Source organism: Periplaneta americana, chromosome 15 (genome assembly GCF_040183065.1).
Source record: "Periplaneta americana isolate PAMFEO1 chromosome 15, P.americana_PAMFEO1_priV1, whole genome shotgun sequence".
NCBI lineage: Eukaryota > Metazoa > Arthropoda > Insecta > Blattodea > Blattidae > Periplaneta > Periplaneta americana.
Genome location: NC_091131.1, coordinates 115,894,089 through 115,908,156, shown reverse-complemented (window position 1 = coordinate 115,908,156; position 14,068 = coordinate 115,894,089). Strand labels below are relative to the sequence as shown.

Sequence of the window (14,068 nt, the reverse complement as noted above, 5' to 3'; positions counted from 1 at the left end):
ACTCTTAACTCTCATGCCTTCATTATAGTCTACTTGTTTTAGAGCAGGCGCGTGTGCGAGAGCATTGAAAATTTTAAAACACAAATCTGGCATAAAAATGTGAGGATTTTATTTTCGAGTAAATCGGCCTACGATATCTGAATTACTATTATGTATTCATTCTGAACTAATAAACAATGTTTCACATTCAGTAGCTTTGAGTCAGTGGAGCCAGAAATTATGTACAGTACATGAAATGTAATAATTATTGTACTGCAAAATATATTTATAGTGATAACTTAAAATAAACCCATACTCTAAATGCACTTTATTATTATACATTGCATTATTTAAAATTTACTGAAAAATGAAACGATATGGACTACATGTCTTAAAAGAAGTTTTGAAAAGAAATTAATCATTATATATCATTATTGCCAAATCTACATAATAATGATGTTAGAGAAGTAGGGTTGCATTGCTTAGTTTTCATTTCTTTTATGTGAACAGGCAAGGCATTTTAAGGTGAAGAATGGGCACATCAGAGTAATAGTAATGTAATATAATAAGTAATAAGACATTTTAAGTTTTCCTTGCTAGCCGCATCAGCAAGTTTATTTCGTTTTCATTTAATTTATTATATTCCATAGATGTTACATTAGCATTAGAGCTTTAAGATGGGGAACAAGTCAAGAGTTATACAATTTTTTGGCAATATGAGGTGATTTTTGATAGGGGTTATTATTGTGTTGTTGAGCCTCTGAACTAGGAGTTAGAATGGGTAGATCACTACTATTGCGCTTCTAATAATGGTGTGACTATACTACAGAGAGGGATTTATAAATAATGTGAGATTGGATAAGCTATCAAATATTTGCTTAAAATACACATTTTGAATTTCTGTGCAATATCCATAGTAGGAAGGGTATCTGTCCTGGAGTTATAGTATTATTACTAGGCTTCGAAACTTCGGACCCGATAGAGCAGTTCAGTGGGAAATCCGCATAACGGCGTACTGAGTATAGTGGTAAAGCGTACAGTGGGTGGGGGTACTGCAAAATGAAAGGAAACAAAATATGCAAAGGAAAACGCTCTGGATTTGAAGGTTCTGACGAATAATTTGGTTTTCATACAAACCTATTTTAAAACTGTGTCTGAAACTATTACACGGTTGGAAAAGTCAGAGCAAAAGATGCCGGAAGCCCTCAAATTAATTGAGGAAATGACACAGAGAATTAATGAGACACCAAGTACACCGGGTACTGAACGTGTAAAACAGAAGTGGAAATCAATTTTATGTAAAAATAACGGATATGGAGCATTGTGTAATAAAAACAGCAAATTAGTGGACAAGAGTCACCCGAGAATAAAAGGCTGTCTCTTAGAGACGTCAATGATGTTAGGTTTCTTCGTTTTGCTCCTATCACGTCATGCCACGTAGAGCGTAGCTTGTCACAGTACAAACTGTATTTGGCAGATAACCGAAAAAGATTTACGTTTGAGACACTGAAAATGTATCCTGCAGTACATTGCAATTCGGTAATGTAACTGCACTTCCTAAAGACAACCAATAGGATAAATGAAGAAATTAAAATTGCTACATGTTTATTTCCACCATTAACACTGTGTATAATTAAACACAAATGCTTATAAAAGACAGGAGAATAAATGCTTTTCACATTCTTTTGACATTGTCATTGTGTAATGTATATTTACTTTCAGAATGTCCATATGTGTGTGTTCTCCATACTACCGTACTCTATTCTAAATAGCAACTTTGTTACCTCAACACATCTCTACCTTTCACTACCTGCAGCGAGTCAACAACCTACAGTACATGCACAGTAAACTTATTTTATCGGGTCCCAAGTCTCGAAGCCTGATTATTACCAATACTGATGAAGTTGGATATTATAACTAAAAAGTCAGATGGGGTTTTTTTTCCAAACTCTGTTTACTTCATACATTCAACACTCGTTCTTAACTGTCAAATCCGAGGACCGTTCTATTACCTTCTCGGTGATTGCGCTACTCCACTACATATATCCACGGACTCTGATACGCCTGCAGAGACACGAGGAAATGGCCATTAGCAATTTTATTTTAAGTTATTTATATCAAGAACGTACGTGCCACAAATCTACGGCACGAGGTTTCCCAGCTTCACTTCTCTTCCGAAGGAAGACGCATATTATTATCCGTAAATTGCATCACTTTCGGCGCGGTTCGAACCTATAAATCTCAGATCACAAGACATCCGAAGTCGACTAACTTTTAGCGTAATTTAGATTGATAACTAAAATTATAACGCCACTACAGAAGTAATTTGAGAGGATTATTATTATTATTATTATTATTATTATTATTATTATTATTATTACTACTACTACTACTACTACTACTACTACTACTACTACTACTACTACTACTATTATTATTATTATTATTATTATTATTACTGTAATTCTTTAATAAAATTCATTTACAAATACAGAATTTGTTTAGAAATTGTGAGTTAGTGATAAGCTGATAATGAAACAAGGGTGAAATGATGAAAATGGTAGAGGAACGGCATCAGTCTCATACAATTTGCTCGTTGTCAGGGTATGACAGGATTTAAGATAGCGTTACGGCGATAATTAAGTATTACTCGACCGAGGCCAGTGGAGTTCTGCAGCCCGAAGCGCCACTTGTACAGCTCCTATGTTCGTATAGAATCATCGCTTTAGTTCACATTACGCCCGCGGCTCCACTCGCCTCGGGCGAGTAATAAATATAAATATTCTGGGATAAGAATGACAAGGTACCTAATTGGAAATACTGGAAGAAAATATGCCTCAGATTCAGTCTGTTCACCAATAAAATCACAGAAACTATTCGTTATCGAACTTGGCTGGTTCTGAGGCCATGATGCGGAGAAATAGGCCTATAGGGATAACTGAAGTATGAGGAGAAAATCTGCCATACTAAACTCAACTTATTGATTTTCGTGATGTTATATTAATCTTGACGTGAAGTGTCCAAGTTCGAGCCACAAAAGAGAAAAGGGTAACGTTTTGACCATAGAATTAGAAAACCTCCAACTCAATGTATACGATCGAGAGACTATTAAAGTTGTTAGTGAATGTTATTGTCACTGGTGGAAAAAATCGGAACTACATCTCATGTTAGGCCTACACAGCACGATCGGTACTACTGACATTCATTGTATACCTACAACAATATTATTACTGCTCTTACTATTATTATTCAGAAAAGCAGACGATACAGACATGTGCTATAGCTATATGACAACTGTGAGCAGTATGACATGAAGATAAATGCAAACAAGATGAAGATCATGGTCATCGGAAGAAAACTAAGGAAGGATAACTTGCGAATTCGAAATGAGGCAGTGTAACAAGCAAACAGCTTCAGATACTTGGGGTGTGCTATAAACAGTAATATGAGCTGCTGCTAGGAAGTGAAAAGGGGGATAGCAATGGCAAAGGAAGCTTTTAATAGAAAAAGGAGCATCTCTGGAAAAATAACTAAGAAATAAATTAGTAAAGTGCTTTGTATGGAGTGTGGCAGAAAACATGAACATTACGACGAGGTAAAGAAAAACGATTAGAAGCATTTGAAAGTGGATATGAAAATGAATGGAGTGTGTGAAATGGACAGACAGAATAAGAAATGAAATTGTACTAGAAAGAGTGGGTGAAGAAAGAGTAAGCCCTAATGCTGAAACTGATCAGGAAGAGAAAAATAAATTGGCTGGGCCATTGGCTAATGAATAAACTGTCTACTGAAAGATACTCGGGAAGGAATGGTGAAAGGAAGAAAAATTCGGGCAGAAGAAGATATGAGATGACGACATTAAGAAATTCGTACATGATTCATACGTGGAGACTAAGAGGAAGGCGGGAAATAGGAAAAATTGAAGAATGATGGGTTTGCAGTGAAAGAATTGGCTTTGGGTAGAACATTATGAATAATGAAATAGTAATAATAATAATAATAATATTATTATTATTATATAATATTATATTATATAATAATAATATTATTATTATTATTATTATTATTATTATTATATTATTATTATAACAAGCTCAGTTCTTCACAACATGGATTTACTAAAACTGAATCCACTGTCACTAACCTGGTCACATATCTAAATCAAATTGTATCAATAATTGAAACGCAGGAACAAACTGATTCAATATATTTTGATTTCAGCAAAGCTTTTGATGTAGTTCCGCACTATATCCTTCTTCATAAGTTAGGAAATATTGGCCTTTCTGTAAGCTACGTAAAGTGGTTCGAAAATTATTTAAGTAATAGAGTTTCATGTGTAAGACTGTTTAATATACACTCTTATTCTTATAATATAAATTGCGGAGTCCCGCAGGGATCTACTTTAGGACCTCTCCTATTTATTATATTCATAGATGATATATGTAAAAGAATAAGTTCTGACTGTTTATTATTTGCAGACGATTTAAAAATTTTTCGTACAATCAAAAGTAGTACTGACTGTCAATCACTTCAATGTGACATTAATTCAGTCGCTAAATGGTCGGAAGACAATGGTATGAAAATTAACGTATCCAAAACTAATGTAATAACCTTTTCTAGAAAAACTTCTTCACTGAAATTTAATTATTATCTAAATAATGTACTAATTAACAGAACGGATTGCGTAAAAGATTTGGGAATATTCTTTGACAGTAAATTGTATTTTCATAGTCACGTTGATTACATTTACAATCACGCAATCAGAATGCTAGGAATAATACGGTCAATAACTTATTCTTTTTCCATGCCCGATTCTCTTTTAATGCTATACTATACATTGGTGCGATCGAAACTCGAATATGCATTTGTTGTTTGGAACTCGATTACAACTACGGCCTCGGCTAAATTAGAAAATATACAAAGAAAATTTATATCCTTATGTTCATTCAGATTTCTGCCCATTAATTCCGGGTATAGTTATGAGAGAAAATGTGAATATTTTAATTGTCAAAATCTATATGCTAGACGCCATGAGCTAGATTATCTGTTCTTTTGTAAAGTCCTCAAAGGTGATATATCCTGTGACTCTTTCTTAAACAATATTACCTTACGTATTCCAACAAAAGATATGAGAGCCCACAAACTTTTCTATATTAGAAATTCGAAATTTCTTTCGCCAGTCTCCAGATGCATTAAAAATGCCAACATGCATGGCTGCGAATTCGATCCCTTCAATGTATAGAATTTGTTTGCTCTTGGCAACGATTTATCATTAATGTATTCTCTTAGGCATTATACTCAATTAACATTGTCTCATAGTATTCTTAGTTATCCATTCATCGTCATTATTGTAATTGTAATTATATTTATGTGTAATAATTAATTTTGTTTTATGTTTTTGTTATATTTGTGCTGAACTGTAATTGGCCACTGCCTGTTGTACAGCACATTAAATAAATAAATAAATAAAAATAAAAATTATTATTATTATTAGTTGTAGTAGTAATAGGCCTAATAGTAGTATTTTTCATATTATTCTCAAAAAGATAGAGCCCGTAAAAATATATCAGTTTAAATTAAACTGAAAACCATTGAGAACACAGTCATTCTCTCTGCTACCCAATCTGTTCACATCAACGGTCTGTGTCTATGTTCAAACATAACAGGATCAGAAATATCTAATCACTGATCAACTGAAAAGAAGTGACTAATATGTCGACTGAAAGTCGAAATCGGTTGTACAAAAAGACGATTTTATATTTCAATAATAATAATAATAATAATAATAATAATAATAATAATAATAATAATAATAATAATAATAATAATAATATCAATTTTATGAAACTGACAAATTCTGTAAATAACGGGTATTAACAATATCTGTTTAAAATTGTCAGATTGGCAATACTTATAGGCTATGTAATAAGTTTTTTCCCCCTCCTATCATTCCCATCGGAACACAGCTAGCAACACTCCGAGCCAATGCGGCAAACTGACCAAATTCCATGATGATCTACCTTGCATTATAAGAGTTAAAACTCTTGGTTTTGATATGAAAATTTTGCTTTGACGTCACTAGTGGTACCATGGAAGCAAAAGTGTAAGATGAACTTCGTGCCTCGTGGTATTCTATAAGGCTCGTCTCGCTTCTTTCTCTATCTAATGTGGATATATAAATATCAAAACACACTACAGTGTTAAAGAAAGCACATATCGTATTTTATTACTTTAATTCGAGTAGAGACGTCTCACGCAATCATTGGGATTTCCTTTAATCGCTTTCCTTTTCTCTCTATATCTCTATCTCTCTTTAAGTTTGTTTGTTGTTTTAACTATATCTGTATTCGCGTTGTGAATTGAATTCTAAAAATCTAGGCCGTAGACGGGAAGAGAGGAAATTAAATTAAAGTGTCATATTTTGTAAATAGAAAACTTGTAAATAAGCCCCTAAGAAAGTTACCCAACTACAGTCGTCTCTGTTTCTTTCTAAAACAAAAGTGGCCGTAACTTATGAAGTAAGAATTTCTTTATCTCCAGACTTCGAGTAGCATATAATTTCTCAGTTTTAGCTGCATGCAGTTTTATACTGGGGACAAAGTGTCATAACAGATCACTAAGCCCTGCAAAAGCGTAAGTACTTTTTTAATTTACTGAACACGCTATGTTCTTGCATCTTTATTGTTATAGCTTTCTTTGTGAGGGTGAAAAGTCACACAGTGTATAGAGTATTGTTTGGTTATTTTCAATGGAATAATATATTAAAGGAATGGAGGAAGGAGAAGAATTGAAGAACAACTTCTCCTTCTTCGCTGGGTTTCTTGATTTTATCTCTCATTCTTTGTTCTTATACTCGTCTCAACTTTTGTCTTATATGTATGTATAAGTATATATAATGTTTCAATATGTTTGTCTTCTTTTTACCTTTTTCGTTTTTTATAAGAATTTTGCATTTCCCTTCCCTTACATCTTATTTCCTCTACCTTCCTCTTCATTCATTATATGTATTTTTTATCTAGGCTACATATTTTCTTTCTCTTCATCTATTTTATTTCATAATGTTATTTTTCTTCACGCTCTTTCTTCCTCTAATTCTTCTTCCTCTTTTATTTTCATGCTATAGGGTAAACTAGGGTCTCTTGGACAGTCGGGCATGTTGGACACTTTGTACTTTAACGTGTTACCTCGCCACTTGTGGGCACCACATTCTACTAGAAGTCAATGACGGAAGTAGCCCCACTCATGGCTACTTCCGTCATTGACTTCTAGCAGATTGTGGTGCCCACAAGTGGCGAGGTAACACGTTAAAGTACAAAGTGTCCAACATGCCCGACTGTCCAACAGACCCTCTTTTACCCTATTCTTCTACTTGTTTCACATACCGGTATAAGACTAGAACCTTAGGTCAGGTCACCAGTCCATAGTCCATAGAAAGTCGTATGAGAGCTTTGTATTGTACCCACTTCTAAAAATATCTGGTTATTAGTTTTATATTAGATGACATATAATAGGCTACATGTCAAGCAGTGTATTCTACGGAACGGTCCGGCCGAGCTACGAACGCACTGTAGTTTTCTTCTGTCCTACATTCTTGCTTTTACGTTCCCCTTCTCCAACGCTCTTTTCTTGTTTTCTGCTGTTTCTTTCATTTCTTCTTCCATAATTCTCATGTTTTCTCTTTCATGTATCTTACTTGCCATTTTCATGTTATTTTTATTTTCACTTTTTTATTTTTCCTTTATTCTCATTTTATATTTCTCTTCGAATTTTCCTTCCACATAATATCGCTTTTTCATTCTCCTATTATTATATTTTTTCATTTTTTCTTTCTTTCTTTCTTTCTTTCTTTCTTTCTTTAGTTTTGATTTTGACCTTCCTTACTTTTCATCTTTGATCTCACTGACTGTAACTTGCAACAAAACATATTACTTTGGAATACGCTCACTAACATTTACAAATAGTGAATGGTAAATAAAATTATTAATTTTAAGGGTTTATTCTTTGAAATATTTCAAACAAAAATGTTTAATACAATTTTGCTCCCTTTTCCTTATTTTGGAAATAAAAGTTGTTTTATGTGAAACATTTCATAGCGTATTTTAGGGATGCCATTAATTCAATTCCCAATATGCTCAGTATGCAACATTGTAAAATTCCTTTGCAGAACGAAAAGTTACATTTGTTCGGATCAAATTTATACACATTTAAAGGGCAAAACTAAAATTCTTGCAATAATTTATTATCATAATACACTGCTCTCTCAAATTGACTGAGCATATCGGGAATTAAATGAATGGCTTTCCCAAAACACGCTATGAAATGTTTCATATAAAACGATTTTTATCTCGAAAAGGAACCAAAAACTTGTATTTGTATTTAACTTTTTGTTTGAAATATCTCAAAGAATAACTCCCTGAAATTAATTATATTACCTACGGTTCACCCTGTACATATATACTCTAAGTAAATATAATTGAAGTCCCACGCGTGCGTCACATTATATAAAACATCATACTCTGGACTGGCGGTACGAAATGCACGCTGGTTCAAATATTCATAGAAGAAAAAAAATTTTTTCAATGAAAATTCGGCTAGTGTATATGACAGTTGCTCACACAATGTCGTGAGTTAAGTGGGGAGATGCAGAAGCAATGGTCTAGCAAACCTGCTTCAATGGCAGCAAGATCAACATGCCGACCATATGTTACCTCGTATTCGTCAGATGATCGTTCACTTCTTCTGAGGTAAAGTGAGAATGGCGTCGACAATCAGCTGGTAGACCTTGGCTCTCTTTCGGGCACGGATAATAATATGATTATTTATTATTATTATTATTATTATTATTATTATTATTATTATTATTATTATTATTATTATTATTAAATACAGCTGAAGAAACTTATCAATTTCTATAAAAATCTCTTCTCTTACTCCCTTAAAAATACTTTAATAATCCGTACTGGCTTCATCTCCGGAATAATTATGTACCAGACATTTTGCCATAGAATATGTATTTTCCCGCACCAAGCATGGGCATCTGTTCCGAGATCTATGGTGAAACAAAAAAAGTGACAGAATCCCAAATGCTTACTGTAAACAGGACTCTGAGACACAGACTAATGCTAATGTTTTTAGTAGTTACATCAGGAACAAAATGTAACTTGTGTGACTACGCCCAATGACGCCACTTATCTTCGCTACGGGCATGAGGACACCGAAGTTGAGTATAAAATTAGTCCTGAAGAGAGACTTCTCTCAGTAATATCTCGGTATCGAGAAGGCTAAAGACCTGTGCGACCACTAGTTTCGCTTGTAATCGCGCGTTCTGCGATATTAAAATGATGATGATAGCATACGATACACTTGAACCATAGTGAAAAGTTTGTTGTGAGCTGGGATTAATTTCGAAATGTCGCTTCATTTGAAGAGAAAATTTATTGCGCGCCTTTCATTAATTACTTCTCGTACCATAGACACATCTCCATTTGTAAATCACAACAAAAATGAAACTTCGGATAATGTATGATAAGAACATTCTTGTGTTAAATTTTAACGTACCTTGTTAACATGTTTCGACCTATTTTCGGAACTGGTCGTTGTTGGTCTTGGCGCCTCTTGTTTCCTGTGTGGGTGCGTTCGTAGTGTAGTGTCAAAGAGTGTATGTATGAGTGTATTTGACTCTACACTACGAACGCACCCACACAGGAAACAAGAGGCGCCAAGACCAACAACGACCAGTTCCGAAGATGACCGAAAATAGGTCGAAACATGTTAACAAGGTACGTTAAAATTTAACACAAGAATGTTCTTATCATACATATTCCGAAGTGATACAGTGTTAAAATTTGTGTAATCAAGATGTAAAAATGAAACATATAAACCAAGACAACTGTAGTTTCATTCTCGAGACAGGGTGACGTATTCTATTTACCGGTGTATCACTGACACAGCGCAATACTATTTTGTTTTTTTTTTTATAGCATGCGAAAATTTTCGGTTTTTGTACCTTGTCGGAGATACAGCAACATCCAAAGTGCTTATGGACTGGCTCACTCCAATTCCTCGACAACAGCTCTTATAAACGAATACAATAGTTGGGACTCCTTTTCCTGTCCTCCCTGGAGAAAGAGTTGACATCTAGCTTAGAAACGCTAATGGTTCTACATGTATAAAATGGTGCAAAAATCCAAAATTGTCACACAATGCTCAATATCTACAAAGTCCTAAATCAGTCGGTTAAGACGCTTGCTTGCCGGTCTGAAGTTGCGCTTGGGCGCGGGTTCGATCCCCTCTTGGGCTGATTAACTGGTTGGGTTTTTCCGAGGTTTTCCCCAACCGTAAGGTGAATACCAGGTAATCTATGGCGAATCCTAGGCCTCATATCCCCAAATACCATCTCGCTATCACCAATCTCATCGACGGTAAATAATCTAGTAGTTGATACAGCGTCGTTAAATAACCAACTAAAACAAAAAAAGAATTTAACTTAATGGATATACTGCAAGAGTGGGCATAACCACTGTCGATTGGTATCGAAATAAAACTTACAGTTGTACTGATATAGGCATAACCCAGGAATTATGCAGTTCTGTTGTGTAACAAACCGCCGCGCCGGTAAAACTTTTAGGCATGTCAGAACACTTTGTTATTTATGCAGAGAACAAGATAGATACACAACATACATTTGCGCCGAGAACTAGAATTCAAAGAGAAAATATACAGAAACTCTCCATACTCACATCATAACTCTGTGTTAAGTTGGCTGAGTTAAATGTCCCAGCGCTCATCCAAGCGGCTAGAAAGAGAAATAAACAGCAAAATGTGAATTTACATACTATACTCTCTGATTACTCACACATTTTAAGTTCTGACTAATAAAGCTTCTACATTATATGAAATATCAATTAAAGTATTCGTAACCAAAATATTCATGTGCCAAAATAAAGAAGTCCACAAAAATTCACAGAATATTATTTGATTGATGTTCATATTGCTTTGTACATAAATACTGTATTTTCCGTATATTGAAGTTAAACTGTGCTAATAATAATAATAATAATAATAATAATAATAATAATAATAATAATAATAATAATAAATGCATGCATGCATACATACATACATACATACATACATACATACATACATACATACATACATACATACATACATACATACATACATACATACATACATGCATACATACATACAATATATAACAGTGTTGTTCATATACCTCGTGTATTATTAAACTAACTTTTGAAATGATCTTAAAATTCAAAATATATCAATAAAACTACATTCAATATGTTTGATGAGTTAAACACGAACACAATGACATGAATAAAATTAATTTACATACACCTGTTACTTACATATTCCGTGAAATTCATGTAACATTGTTGTTCGTACACTTACCCGACGGAGAGGGGGTAGTTACGTTTAATTGCATAGTAAACAAGCATGCAGTGCGCATAGGGTTGTCTTTCAGTGGAGGTCACTTGCTGTTAGTTTGTCATTCAGAACTGTGTACGATGGAGAGTCGTAAGGAGCTCAGTTCCGATTTAAAGAAAGTTATTATTCACCTGGCTCTGAAAGGCTATTCCTATAAAAATAGGTAAAGTAGTGGATAAAACATTCTACAGTGCAACACATTGTAGTAATTTTTCGAAATCATAGAACTTGGAATAACTTGGCAAGAAAAACGAAGAAAAATTGCTAAATGCAGTAACGAGGGATTCATAGATAATCAAGTTATCAAAAATCCAAGAATAAGTGTTCCACAAATTCGAGTCATGATCGAAGAGTTTTCAAACACGAAGATCAGTAATCAAACTATCCGACGTGTGTTGTGGAAAAATGATTACCATGACAGAAGACCACGAAAAGGCCGTATGTTAGTGAGACTAATCGAGCTCTAAGATTGGACTTCGCTAAAGAACATGTTGGTAAGGAAGAGAAATTTTGGAACAAGGTGATTTGGTCAGATGAGACGGAGATAAATCTTTATGGTTTCGATGGCATTCATAGGATATGGAGAAAGCCCAACACAGATAACAACAGAAACAACATATTACCTACAGTGAAACTCGGGGGTGAATGCATACTATTGTGGGGATGTATGTCTGCAAATGGTGTGGGGAATATTGAGTTCATAGATAGAATTCTGGATAAGTATGTGTACAATAACATTTCAAGGTCAGATGTTAGGCAGAGTGCACAAAAAATGAGGATACCACCTATGTATATATTCCAACAAAACAATGACAGTAAACATACTGCACAAATTAATAACTAACAAGGACTTGCTCATATGGAACATATCCCAGCAACTGTGAACACTTCCTCAATCACCAAACTTAAACCCAATCGTACATTTGTGGGATATTTTGAAAAGAAATGTGAGAAAGAAGAAGTGTAAAACCATAGAGGATTTCATAAGTTTAGTGAGAGAAAAATGGGCTAAATAAAACCAGAACAATGTAAAAAAAAATGGTAAAACCAATGAGAAGAAGATTCCAAGCAGTAATAAAGTCGAAAGGTTTGCTACAAGATATTAATTGTTTTTCAAAAGTGTAAATAATCAAAATGTATTAACAATACTGTAACATAGAAATTGCCCATGTTTTTGTTTATTTTGTTTTGTTTAAGGTATTCGAAACTTTATATTTTATTCTTTGACTTTAATATATTCCAAATACACACACACACGTGTTCTGCCCAAGGGCAGGTCTTCACTGCTAACCCAGCATTCTGAAATCTCTCCTATTTTCTGCCTTCTTCTTCATTTCGCATATGATCCATATATCTTAATATCGTCTGTCATTTGATTTCTTCTTCTGTACAGAACACTTCCCCCGTTCATCTTTCCTTCCAGTGCATCCTTCAGTAGGCAGTTTCTTCTCAGCCAGTGACCCAACCAATTCCTTTTCATGTTGGCAGTTTTTTTTTGGGAAAGATAAATGCGGTAGCTTCCCGTTGCTTTCCGCGCACCACTCTCTCTTTCACACCTTAAAAGATCCTAGAGGGCCCCAGCGTGAAGGTGAGGAGAGTGAATTTGACTAATTAGGCCCTCCGGACTTCACCGAAATTCACCGCAAGGGTTAAATATCAGTTCTATCTGGGTTTTTGACCCGATCAGAGACCAGGAAATCCTAATAATTATAGTAATAGTAATGATAATATAATAAATTATTATCTTGATTTTTTTTGGCTTTCGAGGGTCGAATCTAGTTCGGATTCGTGCACTTTAGGCACTCATAGGTCCATCCATAACCCTAGGATGAAGTTTCAAGCCCATAAATCTTATTTCATCATCGGAGATACATATTACTTTTGAGGACTTTACCCCACCTATTTTAAACTATGCAAATGATAGATGAAGTGAAGAGATGGTAGGGAGTGTTGGTGGAATGAAAGAAAAAATCAGGAGTATTCCGAGAAAAACTCTCTGCGATGCCTGCTTTTCCGACCACAAATTCCATAACGACAGATCGGGGATCGAATCCGGGCCGCCATGATGGAAGAAATAGCACCAACGCTGAGCCATAGATGCGTCAGATTATGAAAATAATGGCGATGGTAATAATAATAATAATAATAATAATAATAATAATAATAATAATAATAGTCAGGATAGGAGAAGAAATGTCAGAAGGAAGTGAAATTGGGAGAGGAGTACGTCATAGCACCTAACCTGTTCAACATCTACTTGGAGGATTTAGTAAAGAACTATTTTCAGAACATGGAAGGTGTGATAGTAGGAGGAAGAAGAATACAGTGCATAAGATTTGCTGATTATATGGTATTGTTAGCAGAAGAGGAAATGATGCTAAAGGATATGCTACTGGAGCTAAATGACAGCTGTGAGCAGTATGGGATGAAGATAAATGCAAACAGGACGAAGAGCATGGTCATAGGAAAAAAAAAATAAAGAACATAAACTTGCGAATTGTAAATGAGCCAGTAGACCAAGTGAACAGCTTTAAATATTTGGGATGTACTATAAGTAGTAAAATGAGCTGCGGCCAGGAAGTCAAAAGGAGGATAGCAATGGCCAAGGTAGCTTTTAATAGAAAAAGGAGCATTT

At 34.5% G+C, this 14,068-nt stretch overlaps 1 long non-coding RNA gene across 1 annotated transcript in view; it reads right to left on the bottom strand.

Moving 5' to 3' along the window:
- The window catches only part of LOC138715663 (uncharacterized), a 364,471-nt gene that overhangs the window by 192,885 nt on the left and 157,518 nt on the right, over window positions 1-14,068 (bottom strand). The window contains exon 2 of the long non-coding RNA XR_011336533.1: window positions 10,719-10,774. This is a non-coding gene — a long non-coding RNA (uncharacterized lncRNA). The remainder of the gene's footprint in view (window positions 1-10,718; window positions 10,775-14,068) is intronic.